At 39.9% G+C, this 22,315-nt stretch overlaps 1 protein-coding gene across 5 annotated transcripts in view; it reads left to right on the forward strand.

Moving 5' to 3' along the window:
* Positions 1–22,315, forward strand: part of SSH2 (slingshot protein phosphatase 2) — a 315,105-nt gene that overhangs the window by 105,292 nt on the left and 187,498 nt on the right. The window contains exon 1 of one of the 5 annotated variants that reach the window (XM_063628646.1): positions 495–584. The exons of the other annotated variants lie outside the window; for them this stretch is intronic. The gene's annotated coding sequence lies outside the window, so the exon portion shown is untranslated. Of the gene's footprint in view, positions 1–494; positions 585–22,315 lie in introns of those variants that run through there. 5 annotated transcript variants of the gene reach the window in all.

The raw sequence follows: 22,315 nt of genomic DNA on the forward strand, positions 1-22,315 counted from the left end.
TTAAAGACTTCCTGTGATAGCAGGGTTCACAGATGGTCAATAATTCTGTTTTTTTAAAATACAAGTGAGTTTTGTATCTTATCCTTTATCTAGTCTAACATGATGGCTCTACCTCCATGGCTGCCTTTTCTGTTACTTAGTTCTCTAAGTGAAGAAGCAAAAGCATCAGCTAAATTGTTTTAGTAATTAGGAGAGTGTTAGGAATTGGCTAGAAATACAGCTTAACCCAGCTATTGCAGGAAGATAAGCAGAGGTTCTATCATATGTAATTATCCTCTTTAAAATGGTTAAGAAATGTATTAGATAGTATTACTACTAAAACCTAAGGCTTATATTGATTTAGAAAAACATTCACATTACAGATGTTGTAGCTATGCTGGGTTTTTTTTTTTCTGTACTCATTCATTCTATTTATTTTTTTCCCTAAATTATTTCTTCATTGTTTTGTGTTTGTCCTTCCCAGCTTCAAAAAGCTATACTGAGGGATATGCCAAGTCATAATGCATATTACCTGGAACTTCCTGGAAACCAAGCATTTTATTCCTGTGGAAATGTGTTTAGCCAAGTTTTAGAAGAATGACAAAGTGAGAAAACCAAATTTATTTTTATTGCTGTTGACTATTACTTAAAATAGGAAAAGGAGCTTAATTCTTGGGCTTCTTTATCACTAACTTAGTATGTTCCAAGCACTGTTCTAGTTGCTTGAGATACAAAAACAAAAATTGGTGTCCTTTGAAGTTAGTAATCTGATGCCTGTTAACCATTTCACGCTCTGCCCCTGCCAAGGAAAGAATCAAACTGGGATTTAAATCCTAGCACTACTATATGCTGTCTGTGACTGGGAAGTCATTTATCTTCTTTGAGCCTCTTACTAGTAAGAAGCCTGATAATCATGTTGCCATTTTATCATTTGTATAAGCATCTCCAGAATAATTTGTTAGCAGTTCATTCTGCAAGAGGGAATTTCCTTGTAATTTGCTTGGATTTGTACTCAGAAGTGCCTTATGCAAAATAAGTTAAAGAAATTTTGTCCCAGCATTTACCCATATATGTTCCCTAGTGTGTGTTTTTACAATTGACCTGTCTTAACATCAGCAACAATTTGTAGTATGACACCAAGACTACATAGGTTTATATTTATGGAATTTAGTCTCATACATGTCATCAGAGTTGAGGGGAATGATGAAGGAAATGAAAAAATCGAGCTCTCTTGGTAGGTAGCTACTACCTTTTGGTATAGTCTTCATCTTTTCCTTTTGGGAATTGTGTCTGCTTTACTCCATCTGATTCTGGTAGGGCCGAGAATCACTTGGCCTTGCTTTTCTACCACTGGATGGTCGTATGTCCATAGACCCATGTCAGGCTGGTCAATCAAAGCACTCCTTTTCCCTGGATATTATTGTGGTACATGACCCAAGCAGGGCCACTGTCATTTTGAGAGATGGGTATAGGTCTCTCTTGAGGTAAAAAGGGTTAATTTTTTTCTGGACTCTGCTTAAAAGGATGATACATGCTTAGTGTGGTAGGTGGTCATCTTACCACCACACAGAGACAGTCTGCCTAAGAATAAGAAGAAAGCAAAGTCAAAGAGAAAGAGTGGAAAATAAAGACCTAACAGCATCAATGCATTTTTGAATCCCTGTTGAATTTACCAGTTAAATAAAGTACTACGTTTTTTGTTTCTCTTGAGTCAGATTGTTTGCAACTGAAAGCATCTTGTATAATACAATATCCTTATCTATGACCGTAGTCATCGTTTGTGTTTGTCAATATTTTTGGTTCTCTTTCTTCATACTGGTAGGATTATATTTCCTTGGGAACTGACATGGTCATGTGACTGTTTTGGCAAACAAAATATAAGTGGTTTTTGTCACTTTTAGGTGGAAGCTTTTAAGGCTTAAGAGCTGATGCATAATTCATTATATTCCATTCTCCCTGTCACAGTGACCAGTCGAGATGAGAGAGAACAACATGGAACAGAATATCCACCAACCTAGGATGGACATGTAACATAAATGAGAAACTGTTGTTTTCAGTCACTAAGATTTTGATGCTGTGTGTTTTTGCAGCCCCTCTGACTAATACCTGTATGGAATACATTTTTCTATATTACATTTTTCTAAACACTTCAGGTGAAAAAATATTTTAGTACAACACCTAAAAACATGAATGTCTACAGAATTAGGTTATTAAAATATTTAATATATGTAGCTATTCTTGTTCAGAATTAAGAGTAGGCTAGAGGTAAGCAGCAGTATTTCTTGGTTTACCATACAGGAACTAAACCTGCTTTTAGGGCTGTGACCTCTGACCAAATTATAGTTTGCCTTGTTTGATATCATGTGGCAGGACAAAGTCTATAATGACAGGTGTTTAAAACTCAGACACTATGTAAGCACTCTAGCCTTGCCCATAACAATTCCTCTTATGTGGGCAGGACAATGATGGCATCTTCCGACCAGGCCTTGCTATCTGAGAATAGAGAAATGGTTTAAGGACAGATTAAACAAAAGCCTGATTTGCAGCCATATAGTATCAGTATTGAGGCCTTGAAATTAACAGCCCTTGTCAGATAACCATCAAGGAAGGTCCCTCTAGTCTTCAAAGTAAGTATATACTACAGACAGCGGTGAGCTCTGTGGGCATGAACATCTTCTTTAAGCCATGTTAGAGTATTACGGGCAATGCCATTTGTTCATGCCACATAAAACATGTCATCTTTTCTCCCACTTCTGCAATCCTGGACTTCAAAGGCAATGTATTAAATTTGTTTACTGAAATTTTATGGAATATTTTGCTAAATATTTGTATAATTATTATAATCTTTGTGTTGGATTCTCCAGCTTACATGAAGGATAGCATATTCTCATGGGCAGAACATACTAACCTGTCATTTAACCTTTGGGTACTTTAATTTCTCTGCCTCTAAAAGGAAATAAACGTTTTTCTTCCTCTCCTACCTCTCCTTGATTGTGCACATAGGAAAATGTGGTATATAATGTATTTGTTATGACTGTTGATTGAGAGTAATAGAAACTGTCCATAGGAAAATAAAGATTTGTTGGTTCATGTAACTGGGAAGTGTAAGGGATAAATTTAAGGTATGACTGGATTCAGGGCATCAAATTATTTCATTGAGGTAATCTCTCTTTACCACGTACTTCTGCTTTTTTCTATGTTGGTTTCATTTTTGTGCAGGCCGTCCGTATAAGGCAGTGAAAAAAACAGCCATCTATAACTCTAGTTGTACATTTTATCAGCTAAGCCACCCTAATGGAAAGATATCTTTTTCTTCAGTAGTTCTAGCTGGAGAACACAAAAGGATGGTTCCCTGCAAGAAAATAAGTTATTATCAGAAGAGGAATTGATGGGGCAGGCAAAAACAACAAATGTTCATTACATATAAATTCAAAGTTGTAAAGTGTACAACTATACTACAGGCACAGTTGTCTGTAGCAGACACAGCAGGTTGAATACCCTATAACCATTCTCTACTGCCATTCCTAAAAACTCGGTTTTATTCAGGTAGGTAGGTATCCATTTCCTCCAGGTAGCGGAATACCTCAAGGGAAACTGACCCAGCCCTATCCCATGAATCCCGATTAGACCCAGCCAGTCAGAGGGTGCCATCCCCTTGCCAGAGGCTGGCTTAGGCATGAGCATGTGATCCACTTCAGGACAGTGAAATGAGAGGGGAAGCTTGGGAGTCTGGGAGGCTTCTGGGACAATTTTCCTTGCACTTAAAAAGACATAGGGGAGGGTCTGTTTTTCTCAGGGGCTGTTGGGAATGTATGTGATGAACCTTGACTATGGCAGTCATCGTGATGCCATATTAGCCTGAGAGCAATGCTGACACAATCAGGATGGCATAGCACAAAGATAGGGAAACTGCATCTTTGATAAAGTTCAGCCACTGAAGTAACCAACTGTGGTCCTTTTGTTATGTAAGATGATAGTTTTCCTTATTTAAGGCATGTTCAGGTAGTTTTGTTTTTGTTTTTGTTTTTGTTTTTACCACTTGTGACTGAAAAATATCATGACTAATAAGTAGAGATGTTGTGAGTTCTTCAGTCATGAAAGAAGCTCTTAGAGGGCTATATAGTTCCACTAGACCTAGAACAGTGCCTTGCACATAGTTGAAGCTCAGTTTTCTGTATTTGTAATGTAAGCACTAAAAAATAAAACATGTTTCTTCTCTAACAATTCAGTATAAAAGCCATTAGATGGGATTAAACAAAATAGATGTCTTTGAGTGGGCAGCAAGGCCCAGTGTGGAATTTTTTTTTTTTTTTTTTTTGAGACAGAGTCTCACTCTGTTGCCCAGGCTGGAGTGCAATGGCATGATCTCGGCTCACTGCAACCTCTGGCTCCTGGGTTCAAGCAATTATCCTACTTCAGCCTCCCGAGTAGCTGAGATTACAGGAACGTGTCACCACACTCAGCTAATTTTTGTATTTTTAGTAGCAATGAGGTTTCACCGTGTTGGCCAGGCTGGTCTGGAACCCCTTACCTCAAAGTGATCTGCCCACCTCGGCCTCCCAAAGTGCTGGGATTACAGGCGTGAGACACCGCACTCGACCCCAGTGTGGAATATTGGCGCCCAAGTGGGTGAGGAGGGCATCCACATGGGGGAGGTACCCTGGAGTTGGATGTTAGAGCCTAAGCAGGGTGAGGGAGTTACTGCAGAGAGAAGGGATTAGAGGGTGGCCCAGTGTGGGGTGTTAGAGCTGGAGGACTGTGAGGAAGGCATCATCCACACAGAGGAACATTAGCCCAGTGCAAGGGTCAAAGTCTGAGTTGGGTGAAGAAAATACCTGCTTTATACTGTTCTGGAAACTCTTCTATAAGTTTATAATCATATGTACCCAAAATATACCTGTATTTCATTTTGTAAACTGTCACAAAATTAATATTTCCAATGCCTCATATGTTTTTAAAAAATATGAAACTATTATTTATTTGAATATATTATATGAAACTCCTCAAAGACGTTTCTGATTAAAGCAACTTTGCCATCACAGAAAGTCAGTTTATTTTCTATAATGTATACATTTTACTAATTATAATCTATACTGCCTTTCATCTATATAGATGTTTTTTATTTTAATTTTCAGTGGAATAGAACTAAAGAATTTTATTTTTTCACAACTGTTCTCTGGTACTCTTTTTAGGTTTCAAAGGCAATCTGATAAAAATTGTACTTTGAGGGAAAAATATCAGGCACACTGCTATCCCTCCCAAACTCTTTGAGTTTTGTAAACAAAATTTTCAGTTCACCGCTAATACTGACACCACAGCACAGTACAGTGAATTCACTTTGCAGATGTGATTAGGTAGTGAAGGTTAGCCCTACCTTATTAGTGATAAATATGGTCAGTCTTAGCTCCCATCGTGATATTTGTAGAACTAGAGCCAGGAAAGCCAAGAGTACTGTCCATTGAAGTTGCTTTTGTGGAAATAGGACTTGGAGGAAACTAGGACCAGAAGAAAGGAAAGTTTAAGAGTCCCTGGCTCAGCTGGATGAGGTGGCTCACACCTGTAATCCCAGCACTTTGGGAGGCTGAGGTGGGAGGATCACTTGAGCCCAGGAGTTCAAGACCAGCCTGGGAAACATGGCGAGATTCCGTCTCTACAAAAAATTTAAAAATTAGCCAGGCGTAGTGATACACGCCTGTAGTCCCAGCTACTTGGGAGGCTGAGGCAGGGGGATACCTTGAGTCCAGGAATTCGAGGCAGCAGAGAGCTATGATTGTATCACTGTACCCCAGCCTAGGTGATGGAGTGCGACCTCATCTCAGAAAGAAAAAAAAAGGGGTCCCTGGCTCATATGAAGTTTTTTTCAATGATTATATGATATTATTTTAACAGTAGATTCTCATATCTAGAAATACCTTTTCATACCTTCAAATTTGCTTAACTTAATGAAGCCAAGGAAGTGCAGTACTCATTTACTAAATGCCAGTCTCAGGTGACCTGGTAAGTCACTTATCACTGGAGATGCTGAAGGGGATGGGCTAGCGTACGCAGAGGTAGCAGCATCTTTGAATTCACAGGACGAATGCATTGAATGATAAGACACTGATGAACATGGTTCTATCTGTGATCATATTAAGTGTGGCCTTTGCCCTTACTTAGCTACAAATTTGACCCAGGTTACTGTTTAGCTCATGTTTCCAGTTTCTTATGACCGTGAATTCCAAGGTTTATAGATATTCTTTTGATTCTTAAAATAGACTTGGTTTGGCGGCTCAAGCCTGTAATCCCAGCACTTTGGGAGGCCGAGGTGGGCAGACTACGAGGGCAAGAGATCGAGACCAGCCTGGCCAACATAGTGAAACCCCGTCTCTACTAAAAATACAAAAAAATTAGCTGGGCGTGGTGGCGTGTGCCTGTAACCTCAGCTACTCGGGAGGCTGAGGCAGGAGAATTGCTTGAACCCGGGGGGCAGAGGTTTCAGTGAGCCGAGATCGCGCCACTGCACTCCAGGCTGGCAACAGAGCGAGACTCCACCTCAAATAAAATAAAAAATTGGCTTGGTTATCAGGTTAGTTGGTTGGTTGGATTTTTATTCCTTAAAAGCTGTATACTGTATCAGAAGTTTTCCTACTCCATGGTTTTTCATCATTTTTAAGTCCTTACTCATTTTTCCCTTTCCTTACTTAGAATTTTTTTCATAATTTATTTGCTCCAATAACTCACTTGTTCGATAAATATTTGTTAAGTACCCATTAAGTGCTTTACTCTTAGTAAATATGGAGCTGGGTGTGATGGCATAGGCCTGGAGTCCCAGCTACTTGGGAGGCAGAGGCAGGAGGAGCCCAGGAGTTCAAAGCTCCAGTGAGCTATGATTGCACCACTGCACTCCAGCCTGGGCAACAGAGTGAGACCTCCCTCATAAACAAATAAATAGATAAATAAATAAGATGTGAATGCATGTAATTTATAATACAAGGAAGAAGATAAAGGCGAGAAGGAAGAACAGGACTTTGGGAAGAGGGCTTATACCCAGTTGAAGATGAGAGACTTTGAATTTTGCATTATTTTTCTTCCTGAAAAGCAGGAGCCAAGTCTTTGATGAAAGGGGGTCAAAGAAAAATATGTTTTTGACTGAGATATTTCCCTGGGATGCAGTGCTAAGAATAACTTGATATGGTTTGGAATTCATGGACTCTTCAGATGCTTTTAGAGGGCATATGAGAAAAATGAAAGTGTCTGGAGTTCTCATAGTTGATTCCCCCAAGTAGAAGAGGCAGAAATTTCTGCATAGTCCAAGGACCCCTGGGAAGAGAGAGGTGACAACGGGCTGAGTTTAATGGAATCTGCACTTCATATGTATTGGAATTTTTTTTTCTAGCTAGTTTTCTAGCCGAGTTCTTTAGAATTAAAAATCTAAAGTCTACATTCATGGCCTCTGGTTGAGGTGGTCTCCAGGGTAGCACTCTTTGTATCAGAAATTCAGTGTGCGTGTTTTGTTTAAATTTGCTTTATTCTGTAAACAGATGATGAGGAATGAAAGGAAGCTGAGGAATACTTTCTAGAAGGGAGTTTTTACTGTAGATAGCATAAGAGTTTAGACATGGGGTATGCTGTCAGTGTGTATGCATGACAAACACCAGTAGTAGTATTGTATTTCCTATTTATAGTTGTAATTTTACTTCTGCTTATGTGTTCATTTGGTTGCTTCTTTCATCAGACTGAAGCAAGGACTGGATCTGTTTTATACCAGCAGCTAGCACAGTGCCTGGAGAAACTTAAGAGATAGCTCTTGAATGAATGGACATGTCCCATGTTCCTGTGGTGAATTAATTTTGCAGAATCTTAGAATGTTAAGAGCCAATACAGAAACAGATCTTTCTTTGCTCACACAGGCTTTTTAAAGTGAAGTATGAAACAAAAATTAGGTGTTTACAATCTGTGGTCTGCCCTTTAGTTCACATTTACTTTGACTCTTTACATTATTCACATAGCTATTATTATCATTAGGTCTTTAACCAGTACAAGGACAAGAACCGTGCCTTTGGAATTATTTGCCCATCCTCCCTGGTATGAAAATGTGAGGGAACTGGTTCATGTAAAATAGAAAAAATGGCAAACAACAAAGAGCAAGATGAGTACACCTTTTTAAATTTAGAATTTAAAACGTAGATTTGTTTGACTTCACTGGAGAAATGTTTTTAAATATTTCTTATATTTTACTTATATGAAAATATTTTAAACCCTTATTACAGGCCAAGAAATAAGTATTTATGCACTCAACATTGATTAAGTATTATCTATTCAATGCAGTTGCTCTAAAGGCTGAGGATCAGATCTGAATATTTTTACATATCTGTTATAATTGTCCCAGGTAACGGTCTATTAATGACTGCCTACTTCCCAGTGGATTGTGCATACCAAGTATTCAATTCTGTGACTCCTCAAACATAGGAAAATTGGAAATTATCACTTTATAAAAAGCAGAGTCTCTGTGGAAGCACTTCAGACTGATAATGAATGTGCACGTGTTCACATAATACACATAGATAGAACCGAAAGCTATTCCTGATTTTCTTCAAAGCTTAGTTTTTCTTATTGTTAGTGTCTTAGATCTTCCAGAAAATATAGAATGAAACCATTTTGTGTGCCATCTCAATTTACTCTGATAGTTTGAGAGTTTTTTTAATCTGCAGCATACTTTATAACTACTATCTTATTCCATTTTTTCAGTTGACTCTATTTATTTTATACAAAATAGTTTTGTGTAATGTTTCATTTTACCAACGCTTAGTAGCCTTGGTTATTCCTTTCATGGGCTGTTAAAGGCATTGTTTATCAGGAAAGTTATGCTTCTTAGGAAATTAGGCAAGTAACATTTCCTGCTAGTTGCTCAAGGAAAGTGTTTACTGACCCCAGGATATGCTTGGGGAATGCTTTTCTATATTTGTGTTTGCTTCCAGGAACTGCATTTTTATGAAATTGCTGGTGCTTTTTTTTTCAATGGCGCGATCTTGGCTCACCACAACCTCCACCTCCCCGGTTCAAGTGATTCTCCTGCCTCAGCCTCCCAAGTAGCTGGGATTACAGGCGCGAGCCACCACACCCAGCTAATTTTGTATTTTTAGTAGAGACGGGGTTTCTCCATGTTGGTCAGGCTGGTCTCAAACTCCCGACCTCAGGTGATCCGCCCGCCTCGGCTTCCCAAAATGCTGGGATTACAGGTGTGAGCCACCACACCTGGCCACTGGTGCCTTTTTTTAAATAAAAAATTAACATTTTTTTTTTTGTAGAGATGTGGTCTCGAACTCCTGGTCTCCAGCAGTCCTCCCATCTCAGCCTTCCAAAGTGTTGGGATTACAGATGTGAGCTACCACACCTGGCCAGCTGGTGCCTTTTATTGATTATTTTAATTTATACATACAGCTAACTCTCTATTGGGACTGTACAAGTCTCTCATGAAAAAAATATTTAACTAATGACAATAAGGATAGATGTTTTCAAAGTTACTCTCATTTATATTAGAATAAGACATAAAGGAGGGGGCTTCCTATCAGGTGTACTCATCTTGCTCTTTGTTGTTTGCCATTTTTTCTTCCTTTTTCTCCCCAGTTCTGTTCGGTTTCAGGGAGGGACAGATCTAGATTTAAGAATACCCTTGGCCGGCCGGGCGCAGTGGCTCACGCCTGTAATCCCAACACTTTGGGAGGCCGAGGCGGGCGGATCATGAGGTCAGGAGATCGAGACCATCCTGGTTAACATGGTGAAACCCTGTCTCTACTGAAAATATGAAAAATTAGCTGGGCGTGGTGGTGGGCAACTGTAGTCCCAGCTACTCGAGAGGCTGAGGCAGGAGAATGGCATGAACCCAGGAGGCAGAGCTTGTAGTGAGCCGAGATCATGCAACTGCACTCCAGCCTGGGCGACAAGGCAAGGCTCCGTCTCTTAAAAAAAAAAAAAAGAAGAATACCCATGGTAGATTCAACCAACCATGGATTAAAAATATTCAGAAAATTTAAAAAATAGCAGTACAATAATAAAAAATAATACAAATAAAAATACTGCATAACAACTATATAGCACTTACATTGTTTTAGGTATTATAAGTAATCTTGAGATGATTTAAAGTATATGGGAGGCAGGCACAGTGGTTCATGCCTGTAATCTTAGCACTTTGGGAGGCTGTAGTAGGAAGATTGCTTGAATCCAGGAGTTTGAGACCACCCTAGGTAAATCAGCGAGATCCTGTCTCTACAAAAATAATAATATAATAATAATAATAGTAATTAGCTGGACGTGGTGGCACATGCCTATAGTCCCAGCTACTCTGGAGGCTGAGGCGGCAGGAGGATCCCTTGAGTCCAGGAGTTTGAGCCTGCAGTGAGCCATGATCTCACTGCTGCACTCCGGCCTGGTCAACAAGAACGAGACCCCTACTCAAATAAATAAATAAAGTATACAAGAGATTGTTCATAGGTTATCTGCAAATATTATGCCATTTTACATAAAACACTTGAACATCCACTCACTTTGGTATCTGAAGGAGTGTCCTGGAACCAATCCCTCATGGATATGGAGGGATGACTGTGTATTACTAATAGATAATGTAGGATAATTAGCAGAATAATATGTATGACTGTATCATCATAGGCTTCCTGTGGTTATTTAGCTTGATTATAAAAATTCTAATGACCTTGAGTATCATGGATGAAGCATATTATGACTCCCTGAGGATGGCAGAAGGAAAGGATTGTATTGAAAAGTTGGTTATAACCGTTTCTTCTCTCTTCAAGGGGATAAGATGCATCAATAAAGTGTTCTCAGACTTTAGAGCATAAATGTTTTCTAAAGTAATCTCAAGATAAAAAATTCAGAGAAGTCCAAGAAGAGAACTTCATGAGGCTTGTGTAAAATGGGAGGGTAAGGTATATGGGAGCCTTAAGGAAGTAAGAGTGAGGTTGGAGGAGAGAATGGAGAGGACAGTGTGGAAGTTGTTAAAGAAAAACAATGGGTATTGTTTTAAATATGTAGCTGAGCAGCTTTTGAGGTAGCTTTAGTGGTCTCTAAGTTGACAATGCATGATGCTGATTTTCAACAAATTGCAGAGGAAATTCAGATGACACAGTGCTTCTCAGGAGATTTTACCCTTCTCTATATAATGGTTTGTATTTGTGTAGTTTTAGTTAGATTTATATTAGTGAGGGAGGTGCTTTCTTATTATACATGAGCTGGTGGGTTGTCGAGGTTAATAGTTCTGTAAGTATAATTAAAATCTTCCTGTATTAAGTTGCCAATTAATTTTTTCTTCTGTCATTTATTTTCATTAATAAAACCAGGAGTGTTTAACTGTAAAAGGCTGTTAGTAATTGGTCTCCTTATGATGTTCAGTGTGTTAGCAAAGATCACTAGCTAGGCCTGATTTATATTAGGGATGAGATCACATTCTGATTTCTGACTCCAAATTTTCTCCTTCGTTTCCGTAAATTAAGCATGGAGGCTTTGAGTTTTTTGTTTTTTTTTTTAAGTGCAGAATCTTCTTTTTCAGTATTTTGTATTGGAAGCCCAATAAAGTTAAGTGACATGCCTTCAGTCCTAGAAGTAGATCAAGGAATTAGACCTAGGAATCTTAAGCATCTGATCTTCTCTTCATATCTACTAACCTACCATACCCCCTAACATTTAGCTTATGTCTTAATTGTTCAATATTAATTAAACATAGGCTTGATTTTAAAGTTACATGCAACAGTCCTCTGCAGTGCTTCTCAAATCTTTCCACAAGAAATTTCTGTAACAGTAGTGGAGAGTGAATAGGCAGCCCCTGGCAGTCTGGGTATAGAAAGTTTAAAGGAGCCCATTACCTGAATTTTTATGGTTTATTTTAAGCCTCATGTAAATGAATATATCTCTATAGATCTACCTCTATATCTATTACTATAAAAATATTACTTCCCATTAAGTAAATTTGATGCTCTGAGAATAAACTTTATATTCGTTCTTTGGCTTCCATAATCCCTACCACACTGAGGTATGACCCTGGGATACTTGTACCCCAGTTTAAAAATCAGGGCTCTAGGCCAGGCATGGTAGCTCACATCTGTAATCCCAGCACTTTGGGAGGCTGAGGTGGGTGGATCACTTGAGGCTAGGAGCTCAAGACCAGCCTGGACAACATGGCAAAACCCTGTCTCCACTAAAAATACAAAAATTAGCCAGATGTGGTGGCGCACGCCTGTAGTCCCAGCTACTCAGGAGGCTGAGACGTGAGAATCACTTGAACTTGGGAGGCTAAGGTTGCAGTGAGCCGAGATCATGCCAGTGCACTCCAGCCTGGGTGACAGAGCGAGACTCTATCCCCCTGCCCCAGAAAAAAATAAAAAATAAACAATCAGGGCTCTAGAGAAAAAGGACATTGAATAGGATAGAAAAGATTGTGAATTTGAGCTGAGTTTACATGGCTGTAGCAGGAGATTAGAATCTGCTGTACAAAGAAGGAGGAAAGGGAGAGTCATTTATTTAGGTAGCCAGCCACCTGCCAGCAGAGGCTTTCACTTGTTGATGATCTTCCAACTTACTAAGTCTCTCTTAACACGTTGGTTAGATGATATGTGTATTCGTCTACCTAATACCTCATAAGACATCTAATTAAGAAAAGGAACAGGCTGGGCACAGTGGCTCACGCCTGTAATCTCAGCACTTCGGGAGGCCGAGGCGGGCAGATCAGCTGAGGTCAGGAGTTCAAGACCAGCCTGGCCAGCATGGCAAAACCCCGTCTCTACTAAAAAATACAAAAAATAGGGGCCAGGCACGGTGGCTCACACCTGTAATCCCAGCATTTTGGGAGGCCAAGGCGGGCGGATCACGAGGTCAGGAGGTTGAGACCATCCTGGCCAACATGGTGAAAGCCCATCTCTACTAAAAATACAAAAATTAGCTGGATGTGGTGGCCTGTGCCTGTAATCCCAGCTACTCAGGAAGCTGAGGCAGGGGAATCACTTGAATCCAGGAGGTAGAGGTTGTAGTGAGCTGAGATGGAGCCACTGCACTCCAGCCTGGCGGCAGAGCGAGACTCTGTCTCAAAAAAAAAAAAAAATACAAAAAATAGCTAGGTGTGATGGTGGGCGCCTGGAATCTCAGCTACTTGGGTAGTCGAAGCAGGAGAATCACTAGAACCTGGGAGGTGGAGGTTTCAGTGAGCTGAGATCACACCATTGCACTCTAGCCTGGGCATCAACAGCGAAACTGTATCTCAAAAAAAACAAAAAAAAGGAACGTAATTTATACATTTTCCCCATGTCCTTAATTCACTTTACCATTATAATATATGATCATTGTAGGAAGTTTAGAAAATACAGATGAGAAAGTATATATAAGAAAGTAATCACTTATAATTCACATACCAAAAGAAACCTGCTTCTTCCCCAGTAATTATTATTTTCTGCTCATGTTTTTATTTTAAATATATAATACTTAGGCAATATAAGCTAATGGCTTAATAAAGTTCTATTACGTGGCAGTTTCTTAATTTACTCAACTTCCCATTTTTTGTACATTAAAGTGGCTTACAGTTTGTTTGCTATTATGAATAGTCTGCATAAACCTTTGATGATATCTGATTTATTAGAATGCATTTTTCTAAGGTATCAAAAACATGGTCAATACTAAAGCTGTTGATACAGATTGCCCATTTTTCCTGATCCTGCAACAGTATTGCATATTATTGTTTTATCTTAAATGATTTTCTTTTTTTTTGAGACAGAGTCTCGCTCTTGTCCCCCAGGCTGGAGTGCAGTGGTGCCATCTCAGCTCATTGCAACCTCCACCTCCCAGGTTCACGCCATTCTCCTGCCTCAGCCTCCCGAGTAGCTGGGACTACAAGCACGCCACCACGCCCGGCTAATTTTTTTGTATTTTTAGTAGAGACAGGGTTTCACCATGTTAGCCAGGATGGTCTCGATCTCCTGACCTGGTGATCCGCCCTCCTCAGCCTCCCAAAGTGCTAGGATTACAAGCATGAGCCACCGCGCCATTTTTTTTTTTTTTTTGAGATGAAGTCTCGCTCTTGTCTCTTCCAGGCTGGAGTGCAATGGCGCAATCTCAGCTCACTGCAACCTCCACCTCCCAGGTTCAAGCGATTCTCCTGCCTCAGCCTCCCAAGTAGCTGGGATTACAGGCACCTGCCACCACGCCCAGCTAATTTTTGTATTTTTAGTAGAGACGGTGTTTCACCATGTTGGCCAGGCTGGTCTCGAACTCCTGACCTCAAGAGATTCGCCCGCCTCGGCCTCCCAAAGTGCTGGGATTACAGGCCTGAGCCACCATACCCGGCTGCTTAACTGATTTTCTTAAGGAAAATATAGTACAGCATCCTTATTTGGATTTTTGTTTTTTAAATTTTTTGTTTTGTAAATTTCTAGCTAAACATTTTCACTTCCTTTTCATTTGTATTTCTTTTGTGAATTATCTGCTTCTAGTCTTTGCCTTTTTTACAGAGTCTCACTCGCCCAGTCTGGAGTGCAGTGGCGCACAACCTCAACTCACTGCAACCTCCGCCTCCAGGGCTCAAGCGATTCTCCTGCCTTAGCCTCCCAAGTAGCTGGGATTACAGGCGCTCACCACTGCACCCGGCTTTTTGTATTTTTAGTTGAGATGGGGTTTCGCCATGTTGGCCAAGCTGGTCTTGAGCTCCTGACCTCAAGTGATCCGCCCGCCTCAGCCTCCCAAAATGCTGGGATTACAGGCGTGAGCCACCGTGCCCTGCCCCCATTTTTTTAATGGTGTTTATCTTTTTCTAATTGGAATTCCTTGTTTGTTGAGACTATTAATTCATTCTTTTATATACGGTGAAAATCTTTTCGTTGGACTTTAAATTTTGTTTTTTATTTTTATTTTTTCCTCTCTCTCTGTATACACTTTTGGTTTTGAATATATGGCATGGGTTTTGTTTGTTTGTTTGTTTGTTTGTTTGTTTTTGAGACGGAGTCTTGCTCTGTCACCCAGGCTGGAGTGCAGTGGTGGGATCCCGGCTCACTGCAAGCTCCGTCTCCTGGTTCTCACCACTCTCCTGCCTCAGCCTCCGGAGTAGCTGGGACTACAGGTGCCCGCCACCATGCCCAGCTAAATTTTTATATTTTTAGTAGAGACGGGGTTTTGCCGTGTTAGCCAGCATGGTCTCGATCTCCTGACCTCATGATCCACCCGCTTTGGCGTCCCAAAGTGCTGGGATTACAGGCATGAGCCACTGCGCCTGGCTGGCATGGTTTTAAAATGCATAAATAGGCTGGGCGCAGTGGCTGACACCTGTAATCCCAGTGCTTTGGGAGACCAAGGCAGGAGGATCGCTTGAAGCCAGGAGTTCAAGACCAACCTGGGCAATAGAGTGAGACCTCATCTCTACAAAAAATTAAAAAGTTAGTCAAGCATGGTAGCATTTGCCTGTAGTCCCAGCTACTCAGGAGGCTGAAGTGAGAGAATCGCTTGAGCCTGGGAGGCAGAGGTTGCAGTGAGCCAAAATCGTGTGACTGCACCCCAGCCTGGGCAACAAAACAAGACCCCATCTTCAAAAAAAAAAAAAAAAAAGGCAGAAATATATATTTAAAAAAACATAATTGTGTGAAGATACTAAAAACATTGAATTGTATACTTTTAATAGGTGAATTGTATGGGATATGAATTATTCCTCAATAAGACTTAAAAAAAAAAAAAGAACACATACTATGGCCAGGTATCAGGTTATAAAAATAAGACACAGTCCCTGTTTCAGAAGGTTCACAGTCTAATGAATGAGTCTTTTATCTTATTTTCCATGAGGGTTAGAGATAAGTACTACCACTTGCTCCCTGACAAGAGTTCTTATGTTGGATATATGTAATCTCCTCTTTTATATAAAAATCATAAATAGATTTAAATGTAAATTAAAATAGTCGATAGAAAATCAAACTCTTTAGATATTTTTATACTTGAGATTATACAAATTCTTAGAGAATTAGGTGGTGAAGCTTGCATTAAATTATTTGGTTCATGCCTGTCCCAGCATTTCAAGAGGCTGAGGTAGGCAAATTACTTGAGCCTAGGAGTTCAAGACCAGCCTAGACAACATAGTGAGACTCTGTCTCTACAAAAAATAAAAATTAGCTGGGCATGGTGGTGCACACCGGTAGTCCCAGCTAGTTGGGAGGCTGAGGAGGAAGGATCACTTGAGCTCAGGGGTTCAAGATAACAGTGAACTATGATCACAACAGTGCACTGCAGCCCGGGCAACAGACCTAGACTCTGTCTCCAAAAAAAAAAAAAAAAAAAACCTTGTGGTTCACATTTCATTTATAAGTATTTCTATCTTATTTGTGAGTGGAAGCACTTGTTTACCTAATTTCAATGAATAGCTTTTTACATTTTTACTCTTTGAAAAGTGGTTGTTAAATGAAAAAATATATAAAAATTTATTTTTTAAAACTTTAATAAACCAGTTAATATCAAAATAAATATATAGAAATAATTTGCTAATCTATATTGCTGACAATAACCATTATATATTATGTAATATATAATATAATCAAATGTAATATTAAAAAGTTCCTGGCCAGGCACAGTGGCTTACACCTGTAATCCCAGCACTTTGGGAGGCTAAGGCGGATGGATCACTTGAGGCCAGGAGTTCAACACCAGCCTGGCCAACATTGGCAAAACTGCATCTCTACTAAAAATACAAAAATTAGCCAGGTGTGGTGGTGCGCACCTGTAGTCCCAGCTACTCGGGAGGCTGAAGCAGTAGAATCGTTTGAACCCAGGAGGCAGAGGTTGCAGTAAGCCGAGATTGTGCCACCGCACTCCGCCTTGTGCAATAGAGCGAGACTCTGTCTCCAAAAAACAAACAAACAAAAAAAGAATTTTCTTGGGCCACATATAAAATACACTAATGATAGCCGATGAGCTGAGAAAAAAATTACAAAAAAAATCATAATATTTTAAGAAAGTTTACAAATTTGTGTTGGGCCACATTCAAAGCCATTCTGGGCACGGGTTGGACAAGCTTGTTCTAAAGGGATTTTTAGGGTGTTGAAAACCTAACAAAGTCATTTGGAAGACTAAGTGGGTGAAATTGTGCACTCACTTAAAATTAAAAGATGAGATTCTCACAGTCACATATTGAAAACAATTATAAGCTAATAATAGCATGGTGTACAAGAAAGAAATAGATCAACATAGCAGATGTTGCCTAGAAGGCCCAGAAATAGACCTTAGTACATGAAAATATTTAGTGTATGATTAAGGTAGAATTTCAAGTCAGTTGGGGAAAATGGATAAATAGCCAGATAGTGCTGTAATAACAATTAACTATTTGGGGAGAAAATTAAGTTAGATAGCTCTATCTTCAACCATATACCACAATAAATTGTAGATGAATTAATGAACTATTTTCTGGGAAACTTATTTAAATATGCAAGTTAAAAAATAGAAGCTATAAAGATTGCTAGATATGACTATCTAAAATGAAATAAATAGAACCCACTTCTAAAAGCAGATGATGATGATTAGTTCCCTAATTTATGGTTATTATTGACAACATTGACCCATTCATCTTTGTTTCTATGAGAATTCTGTTGTGCAGTCTCTAAAATGATTGCGTATGTGAAAATGTGGGATAGCTATAGCTAAGAATATTCTTGTTTGAGGAATTACTATCTTTTTGCATTTTAAATCATGGTGTTTGCAGACTGAATCTACATTATAGAAAATGGGGCACCTTGGTTGGAGAATCTGTCCTACAATACTTGGTCTTTCTTTTACATTAGTCATTTATTCAAAATTTTTATTCAGCATTGCTAGGTGCTGAGTATACAGCAGCGATCAAGAGACAGTTCCTGCCTTCAAGCTTATAATATGGAGACCAACAAGTGAACAGGCAGTGTGAGAACTGCTACACTAGAGAACTGTAGAGGGAGTATGGTTGTATTTGGAAAGACCATGGAACCCAGTCCTAGAGGGATCAAGGAAGGCCTCTGAAGAAAGGGACACCTAAGCTCCAATCTAAAAGATAAGTAGGCCTAGTGGGGTGGCTCACGCCTGTAATCCCAGCACTTTGGGAGGCCGAGGTGGGAGGATTGCTTGAAACCAGGTGTTCGAAACCAGCCTGGGCAACCAAGCGAGACCCTGTCTCTAAAAAAAAATTTTTTTAATGAGCCAGGCACGGTGGTGTGTGCCTGTAGTCTCAGTTACTCAGGAGGCTGAGGTGGGGGAATCGCTTGAACCTAGGAGTTCAAGGCTGCAGTGAGCTATAATCACACCACTGCCCTGCAGTCTGGGCTACAGAGTTAGATTTCATCTCATGAATGAGGGAATAAAGGATGAATAGAAGTAGGCAAGCAAAAGGGGGAATGAAGGGTATTCTAGGCAGAGGGAAGAGTAAAGTCTGAGACAAGACGGAGTGGTATGTTAGAAATACTACAAGACTTTAAGTACAGCAAAATTCACCTGCAGTTGAAGTGTACCTATATCTGAAACTAAATGTTATCATTTTCTAAGATGTGGGTAAAAGAAAATGCTTGTGATACTAACACTGGTGAGAAGTAGAGGAAAATTAACTTCCAGCTAATGGCAGACTATCAAGCTACTAAATAAGATTGCTCTTGCATATTTATTTATTTATTTATTTATTTATTTATTTATTTATTTAGAGACAGAGTCTCACTCTGTGGCCCAGGCTGGAGTGCAGTGGCATAATCTCAGCTGACTGCAACCTCCGCTTCCCAGGTTCAAGTGATTCTTGTGCCTCAACTTCCTGAGTAGCTGGGACTACAGGCGTGTGCCACCATGCATGGCTAATTTTTTTATTTTTAGTAGAGACGAAGTTTTGCCATGTTGGTCAGGCTAGTCTCGAACTCCTGACCTCAAGTGACCTGCCCACCTCAGCTTCCCAAAGTCCTAGGATTACAGACATGAGCCACCATTCCCAGCCTGCTCTTACATCTTTGACAAGAGATCAAAGCAGAAAAAGGAAATTATAGGACTTTACAAAATCTAGCCTTAGCCTCTCAAAAGTTTAATGAAATTCTCAACCTTTTTATTTAGTTGTTAACATTCACCTTGTGTTCTAGTTAATGAGAACTGAAGACTCCTACCAACCCCCACTCCACCATATAACAGCTCCTCAGCCTGCTGAGGCAAATGCACATATCAGAGTCTCTGTCTGGTGGCCTCACCTTACCTCTGACTTTAAAGGGATAAAGAACTTCCCCAGTTGACCAAAATGAAAAGGAGAATCTATATTGAAATTATGGTCCAGATATTATACACATAGTTAGACATCAACTTGGGTGGTGGTTAGGATGTGCCTGAGATGGGTGGGGAAGATTGAGGTAAGATAGTCAGTGATGAGTGCTGTTGTTGGCATTCCAGTTATGCCTACCACGTATAAGCACATGTGGCTGTCAGCTGAGCCAGATTCCCAAAGTAGAACTTTTCTACTGGTCTATTTTGCAACAAGAAGCACGTTAGGCCGGCTGTGGTGGCTCATGCCTGTAATCCCAGCATTTTGGGAAGCCGAGGCGGGCGGATCACCTGAGGTCAGGAGTTCGAGACCAGCCTGGCCAACATGGCGAAACCCCGTCTCTACTAAAAGTACAAAAATTAGCCAGGCGTGATGGCGGGCGCCTGTAATCCCAGCTACTCAGAAGGCTGAGGCAGGAGAATCGCTTGAACCTGGGAGGCGGAAGCTGCAGTGAGCCGAAATCGCGCCACTGCACTCCAGCCTGGGTGACAACAGCGAGACTCCGTCCCAAAAACAAAACAAAAAAAGCATTTGATACCACAGAAAGATTTTCTGGGAAAGACTGATCTGCTGGCTAAAGACTCTGTCCAAGTTTGAAGGCACTGAAAATGGTCTTTAAACAAAATAATTTTCTCAGAATTTTCTATGAATGCACTGCTTTCTCCAGTTCAACCACAGTGTAAGCTTCGACTCGTCTGCCCTCTAGTGGAGGCCCATAGTTAAATTAGCAGTGTCACTGGCTTTAGAAAAACTACCTAACTTTTCTCGATGGGCTTTCCAAATTGTAGTGTTTCCTTAAAAAAAAAAAAAAAAAAAAAAAAGCCATCAAAGCAACATATTTATAATTTTGTAAGATGCTAATAAATACCTTCCCTGGCTACCTCATAGGATCAGGTTCAAAGTCCTGTCTCCTGCAGCTTATCTTTGCAGCCTACCTTAAGGAAAGCTCTGAGTTTCAACTCAGCTAGTCAGTTCACTGCCACTCCAAGATGTCAGATGTATTTCTACTGCTCTTCCCTTTTCTTCGTATCTCTTCCGAATTCCTGTGACATGTACTTCCTGTGCCATACATTTATACTGTATATTTTGGATCAACTTTTCAGATAAAACAGCCTTACCCCTTCAGGCAGATGAACTCCTTGAGTATGGTACTGTTTCACACTTTTCTGTGTCCCCTATAGATTCCAGCAGCTCTCAGTGAGTATACTGATTATTTGCTGTTCGGAGATATTCAATATCCTGACTCTTTTCCTCTATTGATAGCTGAAAAGCTAATTGTCTAGATTTAAATATAAATAGTAACATATTGACATAGTAACAATTCATTTCCCCCTAATGAAAACTGTCTTGGCAGTATACCTACATCTTAAATATTCTAATTTCTTTTTTACTTGGGCCACTAACTGTATTTCCCTACTTTGTAGTTTGAAAGTGATTTTAGAAAGTTTGAGAAAATTATGCTGTTCATTTAGGAGTATTTAAGTAATCAGTGTTGCTTCATTATCCTTCTTTACATGTTCTTTGTCCTTATTTCTAGATAATGTTTCCTTTTGTAACCTTGGTTAGTCCTCTTGTTCTTTATATCCACGAACAATTAGAATGTTTAATGCTACAAGAAACATAACAGATGGATTTTATTTAGCCTCTTCCAGGTGTTATGAGTGCCTCTCATTGTTTAAGTTTCTTGTGGAAGCGTGGTAATCATGTGTAGCAGAGGCCTGGTGCTAAACCCAGAAGCCAGGCTAAGCAATTGGTATAACTGGTAGGACAGACAAACAAGAAAACATATATGGGCAAAAGAGGCATACAGGTAGGATCCCCAAGGTGAAGCTAAGATCACAGTTTAGAGTTTTAAACCAAAGTTTAGAGAACAGAAGAGATGTGGCTATAAGTAGAGGAGGAGATATTCAAAATATTTCACAACTAATATGGTATAGCCATCAACCAATCAGAAAAGATGGGAGCAAGACCTGGAAGTCCCTTGCTGCACTAGGCATTTACCTGGTTGTGGCTGGATCATGACACGCTCAGAGGGGCTCCAGGCAGTCACTATTTCAATATTTTAACAGTTAGTACAGCTGTATCAGTATGTATTGGCTGAACGTAAGACTCTATGTCCATATTGAGGGCTCAGGCTACAATGAAGGAAATGGACCAAGTGCAGGGTCTTCAGAAAGTGGAATCTGGAATTTCACCTGAATAGAAGGGAGTAGAATCTGGAGGATTCCTTTAATACAAGAGGAGCAACCTGTTCTGGCACAAGGTGTTATTTGACCTTTTCAGACAGAATCCTGACTTGGCTGTGTACTCTTAGGTTACTTTGAGCAAATTATCTCACTTCCATGAGGCAGATTCATCAACTGAAAAATAAGGCTATAATCATACCTACATGGCATTCATTCTAGGGTGGTTCAAATGAGACAATAATCATGAAGAGACTTTGTTGACTTTTCTGGTTCTGGCAAACAAGAGAATGACAGAGGCAGAGTCTTCTTACTATCTTATGATGGGTGCCGCATGCTGTCTGCCCCATATTTAAGCACTCATCTTGGATTGGCAAACCAAGTATACGACTAATAACTTAATGGAGGAAAAAAGTACAAAATATAGTGAAAGTAACCTAAGTTTATTTCTGGTTTTGCCACTTACTGGTTGTGAAATCTTGAACTACATTTATTAATTTGTCTAATATCTACTGAGCATCTTCTGTATGCTTAGCACTACAAAAACATAGTCCTGCTCTACAGAGCTTACAGTCTAGGAAGGGAATTTTTTTTTTCTTTTTAGGGCTGAGTTTCTATGATCATCCTGCTCTCCTTAGTTACCTAGCACAGATACCTTGAGTAGGTAGAGGCTATGTGTGCCCTGGGCTTTTTGATGTTGTTTCTCCAAACCTTTAAGCCAAAGGTTTTCAGTCTTAACTGCTTATCAGTTATCTACAGAGCTTTTTTAATGTACTGATTCCCAGGCCCCACAGCTTGTATGCTAGTAAATGTTTAAAAGCCTGTATTCTAAGCAGGGGCTCATGTATAGCATTTGCTGATTTTGCTGATAAACACATCCGCCTTGGCTACCCAT

Source organism: Symphalangus syndactylus, chromosome 20, assembly GCF_028878055.3.
Source record: "Symphalangus syndactylus isolate Jambi chromosome 20, NHGRI_mSymSyn1-v2.1_pri, whole genome shotgun sequence".
NCBI lineage: Eukaryota > Metazoa > Chordata > Mammalia > Primates > Hylobatidae > Symphalangus > Symphalangus syndactylus.